Here is a 7688-nt window from a genome sequence, read left to right on the forward strand (position 1 = left end):
TCGGTATGGATAATTAATTGGATGGTTTATTCATTGGTTTTAAAAATAAATGCAGTCTGAAAGTGAAATAATATGTTTTTAGTTTTATAAATAGGAAATCAAGTTAAAAAAAATTAATAATAAAAAATGTGATTTTTTTACGAAAGTGACCAAACTCAAAAATTAAAAATATCTTAATTTGTTAAGTAATTGTATTGTTATGTTACTTGATGTGTCTTTATTTTTCAAGTGCATATTTAATTCTTTATACAATTCTTTCAATAAATGCGTATTACATTCTGATACCTAAACATGATAATTTCTCATTAAAAAAAAGTATCAAAGTTAATTTTACTCAAAAATTGTATTTACCCTAGCAGTTAAATGCATCTGTGAATAAGCTCCATTATGAATACTTATTACTCTTAAAATTAATTCATTGGATGAGGTTAATTTGAAGTTTCTCAGAGTTCTATTTCTACGATCTAATAATACTCCTTCGATTAAAAATTAAATTAAAAATTGTGAATATGTCTACAATAATGTCTTTAGATAGTTAATATTTATCATAGTGGTTTACCTAAACTTGCTTCATTATTTTTATTTTTTTGATAGTATTCAAATGTAGTTTTATTGCTTAAATGTATACATGATATAGTAAATAATGTTTCTCCTGCCAAACCGACCAATGGTTGTATTATACAATTTCCAATTTTTGGTCTTGAGACAGTTGTTATGGATAGGTTATTCATCAATCCATATTCTGGATCTAATGCATGGATGAAAATGTATTTTTTTATATCAAAATAATTTCTTTTAATGTATTAAGTAAGTATAAACTATTCCGATTACAAATAAGTTTAAATGAAATTACGTACAAAATAATAATGAAATACGTAATAATTTTAAAATCTGGCTGAGAACAATATTAATAGTTAAATAATCACATAACCAATTATTTTATCAAGAACTCTATAAAATTGTTATAAGTTAATATTTTATGGTACTGTTTAAAACTCACATTTAACAATAAAATTATACATTGTTCCATACTTTAACTTGTTTCTTTTTACTACAAGCATTTGCTTTGGTACATCTGTTAATGCAATGTCGTCCACTAGTTTTATATTTATACCATTAAACTGGTAGTACCATTCGAATTTGTGGCCTATAAAATTAATTTTCGCCTCCAAATGTAAATCATTTGAAGGATTTGATAGTGGCATACAATTTTTAATGCATCTAAAAAATACCACAGAATAATGCAGTTGAAATAAAAATAGTAGACAATTTAAATGTATCTTAAATCGTATTAATGAAAACATTATATGTAATTAACTAATTTACTTATAACCATTTTTAAATGTATAGTAAATATTTATTTAACACCTTAGAAAGAAACTTTCAAGCTATGTAGGGTTATAAACAAAAACAGAAATTACGAAGTAGTGATTTTTTCCAAAACCATTGAATAATGACAACATGCATTTGTTATCAGTTATTCTAAAACCAAATGTTTTTTTTAGAACTTTGATGAAAAAAAATTTAACTTTGGGACTAATAGTTTATAATTTATAAGTAGGTATTTAAAGTTTATATGAGCATAGTGGAGTGGTACAAAAGTACCCCGCAAAATGTTAGTCTACTATACCATCTATAAAACCTTTAAATAAGCATTTATAACCATTCTCCAAATAATATTCTGATTTATAAAAAAAGCTTATAAAATAAAATTATGAGTATTTTTTTGTTGATAATTTTAATTTCAATAAGAATAACTTATAATATGAGGGAAACTGTCCAGAAAATTGTAAGTTAAAAAAAAATCATAGTTTTGTAAAAAACTGATTTTGAGAAATACCTATTCTAATTTTTCCTAGTTCTTTATTTCCCGCTATATTTTGAAAAATACTAGGAATTTATTACTTTTTAACTCCCAAATAGATGTAAACTGCTATAGATACTACCTTCAAAGTTGAAAGCTGAAACATTGTTTCGCCTCTAAAAAGGTAATTAGAGACATACACAAAAAAGAACATATGTATTATAAAATCAATACATTTATCAGTTCGCTCAAAATCTAGAACCATAATACAAATACATTTATAAGATGACATTTGAGATATAAAATTATGGTTATTGAAAATAAGTTGTCACTGTAATATGATATAGTTAAGGTTATTAGATAATAAATAACAAATTATGGAATTCAAAATGTAAATTATGATTCATTATTATTATTACTTGATACTTATTTTCTTTTCATTTTCTTGTGGTTCTGTAGAAGTTGATGTAGTTGGTGTAGAAGTCGGTTGTGTGGTTGATGAAGTTGATGTAGTTGATGTAGTAGTCGATTGTGTGGTTGGTGTAGTGGTTGATTGTGTGGTTGATTTAGTGGTTGATAGTGTGGTTGATGTAGTAGTTGATTTAGTGGTTGATTGTGTGGTATTTGTAGTGGTTGGTGTAGTGGTAGATTGTGTAGTTGATTTAGTAGTTGATTGTGTGGTAGGTGTAGTGGTTGTTTCGGGTGGATCATGATAAACAACAATTGTTTTAATTCCATCTTTAGGTTTTCCAATAGTGGATGTATAGTTTTTATTGACGCTCACTGTTAACGTAAAAGTATATTCACCAACTTCAGAAAATCGTTTGTTCAAGATTAAATTTGGATCTATAATGTTATAGTTTGTAATTAAGCTATGATATAAGTTACAACAATTTAAGTTCAATCTGTAACTCATAAATGTAGGTAATAAATATTAATGGACGACCTGTAATTTGTACCTACCATATATTAATGCTTGAAAAAAATAAATATAATAAAATGGAAATATTATTGTAAAAAAAAAATATTATAATAAATCGGATGATCTACTTTTCCCCCAAAATCAACCTTTCCGTTTACCGCCAGCACAATAATATAAATTTCCCTTTTCCGCCACCACAAATTTCAGTTTCTATATTATTTTGGTAACCCCTTTACTATGTAAACAAGTGGAGTTATCAATAATTGGAAATGATTTTTAAAATAACAAAAATAATTAGGTATTCAATTTTTAATTAAATATATGATTTTACAAAAACACATTCAAGTAATACTTAATATTAAAATTATATAAAATATTGTATAATGTTATTACAAAAAATTCTATATACGACGTAGAAAACAACATCACAGTCATACATTTATTTTTTTTCTCATGTAGTTATACGCTATTGATTTTACAAAAATATATCGTCATACTTATACCCTTTTTTACTGATCAATAAAATACTAGTTTTCTTTTGTCGTTTTAAAATTTGGTTTCGAAGTGTTTTTTGTTCACCGACGCTTCTTAATGTGCAATAAACGTCAGTTTGGACTTCTTAAATAAAAACATTTAACCATTGTAACCATTGCCGAATGCCGATAAAAACTATTCTTAAAATGTGCATGACTCACAGTGTTTGTTGTGCTTGTAAGTTTTGAAGATGCGAGTGCTCAAAATTTTGGGGGATAAATACAATCTTCAGAAATATATGTTTCTACAAAATTGTCAGCAAACTTTTGTAGCCTTTCATCTAACTCTATACGTGGGTATATTACATAATATTTTAATTCTTTCAATCAGGGGTTACCAAAATATAGAAACTGAAACTTGTGGTGGCGGATAAAGGAAATATATATTATTGTACTGGCGGTAAACGGAAAGATCGATTTTGGCGGAAAACAGTGACGCCCAATAAATCAATTCTATATTTATAAATGATGTATGTTAATTATCTAAGATACCAATATTTGTAAATAAATCGAGAATTAAGAAGGTATTTGGGTGTATTTGTATTGTATTCTCATTCCTATTGGTGGTAAATGATAGTTATTAGTTTTATAATTACTTGTTGATGTTGATTTCTTACAAATATCATCTGCTGGAACATTACATTCCCAGGTATATAGCAAATCTTTTCGTCCGTCCTTTTCATTAGGATTATATGATTCTGACGCATCTAATGTTAACAGTTTCTTTCCCAAATACAATGGAGATGGTCCGCTAATTATAGCAACTAAATCTTGTAACTGAATATCTATGTAACGCTATTTAAGGTCTAATGAAATTTTTTATTTGAACATTAAAAAGTGAGATAGAAAATATACGAACTAAATAAAAGTCTGATGTTCTCACGCCGGTTACTTTGTTTCTTATGACTGTTTGGAAGACAAATGCGTATATACCCATCGGTAATATGTGACTATCGATAATCAGATCATTTATAGTAGGATCTTTTTCTTTTAGATATGGGAGTCCTTTTTCATCTTGACAATTACATAATAGTTGTTTATAATATGGTATTAATAATTTGTTTAATTGGTGTAATTACATAAATAGCTGTCAATGATTTTGTCATAGTGGAATACTTTCCACTGATAAATGTAATGTATTTCTGCATATTCATATGGACAATGTCTTTTCAATACGAAATTAATTTTCAATGTAAAAGGTACACTTCTAAAAACTTTTTCTATGCGTCTTTCTTTTAACTCTTTAGCTAATTCATTATCTCTAAAATTTAGTAAAAAACATCATATAATATATATTTTTTAGTATTATTTTAAATATATCATATCGTAATTTTGTAAAGTATAGTAGAAACTTGATTCACCGTCGAGACCGGGATTATGGTGGTTAACCGAATAGACGGTTAACAGAAAATGTACCATAAATGTACCAATATATTTTACAACGTGTGTTTATATTTTCATAAAAAAATAATACAAAAATGCATACCTAATATACAAAATAATTGGTCAAGTTTTATTTTTTCGAGGCTCAAGGTTTTTGAACCGAAACGTATCATATTTTACGTAAGTAAAACAGATGTTTTTTGACGACGACGACGACGACGACGACGGATAACAGAGAGAGATGGTTAAAATAGTGACGGTTAATCGAGTTTCTACTGTACCTATACATCTATTGACTTTAATAAAATTAAATGAATTTGTTTATTATGTTTAGTTTGTTATAATTAAAATAACAAAATTATGTTAAACGTGTAAAATATTTATCTTACTATGATTTACTACTAATGGACCAACATATATGTGATTTTTTCTCATCAACCTTGTTATAAGAATAAAAATCAAATATGTGGTTTTTGAGATCAACCGACCCTAAGTATAACTAATATATGAGTTATTACACAATACTCAAAACAACTCACTGCTGATTGTAAGAGAAATATTCCAAAACTGGTAAACATAATGACATAATGTCATAAGCTATAAACTGAATAAAATCGATTTTATATTCAATATTATCTTCATTTTTAGTATATAATTGTACTTCTAGTGTATGTTTACCACCCATTCTGTTTGTTTTGTACAAGTCATAATATATTTCTTCTCTTCTAAGTGAACTTTTTGTGTTAAAATAGGGGCCAATAAGTGCAATTTCTACTTCATTGTTGTTACCTGAAAATAGTATTTAGTGTTAATTAATATTTAGTTTTTATTTTTGTTTTGATTACCATATAACTTTGGAATGAAGTTGCACATATTTTGACAGTAATAGTTATCTGGGCCATTACAACTATTCACTTTAAATTCTCCGGAATCCAATTTTTTCGAACATAATTGAATCGCATCAGAAATTTTCATTTTTTTTTTAAAGTCATTCAATTTATATCGAAAACTATTTAATACGCCTTTAATAATTACATTATAATTGTCATCTCCGAAATTATCGGATATAAGCAGTAGATGTAACTGTTCTCCGTATTTAGATTTTATTCGATAAAATAATGAAGGTCTTTTTATTTTTCTGATTGTATCGCCTTCAAGAAATAAAGTGTGGTATAACATTCATGAATAATAAACAATTGTAATAAATAGTAATTAATATAATAATTATTAGTTGGTTGTGTAAGTTCTAAAAATTACTCTATTTAGTAAGAAATTAAAAAATTGCATTAATCACATTAAAAGTAATCAAACGAAACGCTTTACATGTGTGCCTTAAATTACATTTTAAAACAACCGATTAAAACTCATTAATATACATTCCATATGACAAATTTATCTTTTACTTTTTTATACATTAGGTAGGTATATGATAAGCGAATTCAATGCATGTGAAATATTGCACTAGGTATAGATGTTTTTCTACTAACTATACAAGTTAAGTTAGATTTTTTTTTTCAAATACTCGATGGATATTTTCCAAATGTTATCATAACCCAATTCTCGTATATTTGTTTACATTTGTTGCTAGTTAATAATAAAATTAATTTACCTATTGCAATAGGAACTTCACAGTTGACACCATGAAATCCACTGCTACATTCACATACATGATGTCCTATGCCAGATTTGCATATTCCATTGTTGACGCATGGATTTAGTGTACATTTATCTTCATAAAGTCCACAGTATTGTCCAGTCATAACGGTTTGAGAAAAATTGCATAAGCAGACGTTTTCTGTATCATACACATTATTATTATTGCAACCACCATCGTGACATCGGTTTAAACCCGCGTTATCGGGTTCACAAAAATTAAGACTAGTTGTAATTTTGGTTAAATTCAATAAACCAAGAATTAAGATGGTTCTAAACATTTCACTTATTTCATAATATTATTACCTACAATTATGAATTCACTTCAAAGTATAAATTAAATTGTTTTAATTTCAATAGTAACATGTTTATGCATTCATCACAGATATTTATATAAAAAAATTAAATAAATACTTGGATACTAATCTGTTTATTATAACAAAAAAAGGTTGTCAAGCGAGTAGTTATAATATTAACGTAAATACAAATAGGTATATTATACTTTTATTTTTTTTATTTTTAGAACTTTCAGTTTATAACTATTATAGTTCGACAATTATTACAATTTATATATAAATATATAACATAGATAAGGTTTACAATAGATAGTAACTAATTATAACATAATTTAGATAATTATATTATACTTTTATTACTATAATAAACATACAATCAAGAAAATATTACTTTTAATAAATATTTTATTTAAAACTTAAATATATTGTATAAAATAGTGAATCCATATTATTATGGAAAAAAAAATAAACATAAATGTAAAATAAATATTATTAACTTAATATTAATGATTTTAAACAGAGGTAATGAATTATTATTTATTAATTTTACAATAATACACTTAACTACTAGTTCACAATGATCAGTTCCTCTCTCAACCGTTGCATCCGTAGATTTAACTGCTGAATTATTCTAATATATTGTGTAGTTTAACTTTAACTTTCATATCTTTCTAATTAGGTTTATTAACTACATAATTATTACTCAAAGTAGTAGTTACTGTAGTAGTAACTACCTAGTAATAGTATTATAGGTGCTTGGAGATTTTATGGACGCTATACAATTTTTTTTTCTTTGTGAGATCCACGACGCTGCCGGAACTTTTTGCGAATTCCGAAGTGGCTTAACAGAATTTTGGGGGAGAGGGGCTGTAGCCCCCTAAGCCCTCTCTATTCTACGCCTATGAATAGTATAATTACAGACTACAGTAGGTACAGCCACATTATTATAATTATTGGCTACTACTGTAGTTTTCGTCGTTAGTCGTTATCGGTATTACATTTACATCGTAGAGTAAGTACCGCGTTATCAATTATTTTGTTTTTCACGTTCTTAGTCATCGTTTTTATTTTTATAAAAATATGTGTAATGTAATAAT

This window comes from Myzus persicae, unplaced genomic scaffold (assembly GCF_001856785.1).
Source record: "Myzus persicae strain clone G006 unplaced genomic scaffold, MPER_G0061.0, whole genome shotgun sequence".
Taxonomy (NCBI): Eukaryota; Metazoa; Arthropoda; class Insecta; order Hemiptera; family Aphididae; genus Myzus; species Myzus persicae.